Genomic DNA, 477 nt, shown 5'->3' with positions numbered 1-477 from the left:
TATATATATGCACTATATAAATACAAACATAATGTATCATTACAGTGTAATTTCTATTTTTCTATTTTAATCTTAAATAATAATAGTAATAAGAATAGTGTTTTTTTAAGTAAGTATCAAGGTATGCCATTATTTTACTTTTTAATTGTATGATTTTTTCTTGCTTGGGCTTTTATAGTTTTGAAAAGAAATTGGCTTTGATTGTGTACTATCAAAATATATTTTGTTTAACAAATAATCAAGAATGTATTTTGTTTTTCCAAATATACTTTGTTTAGCAAAATACTAAACACAAAGATGTGTTGGAATGTGTTTTGTTTTCCCAAAATATATTTTATCACTTTTAAATTTACTTTTTATAAAAATGCATTCTGACATTGGTCACCCAGAATTATGGATTACAAAAAAAAAACTTGGAGTCGTTGGTATTCATGGGGTAAAATCCATATTAGTACGAGTCACAAATGGATATTCGTA

Source organism: Lupinus angustifolius, chromosome LG01, assembly GCF_001865875.1.
Source record: "Lupinus angustifolius cultivar Tanjil chromosome LG01, LupAngTanjil_v1.0, whole genome shotgun sequence".
Taxonomy (NCBI): domain Eukaryota; kingdom Viridiplantae; phylum Streptophyta; class Magnoliopsida; order Fabales; family Fabaceae; genus Lupinus; species Lupinus angustifolius.
Note: the sequence above shows the minus strand (reverse complement) of the source record.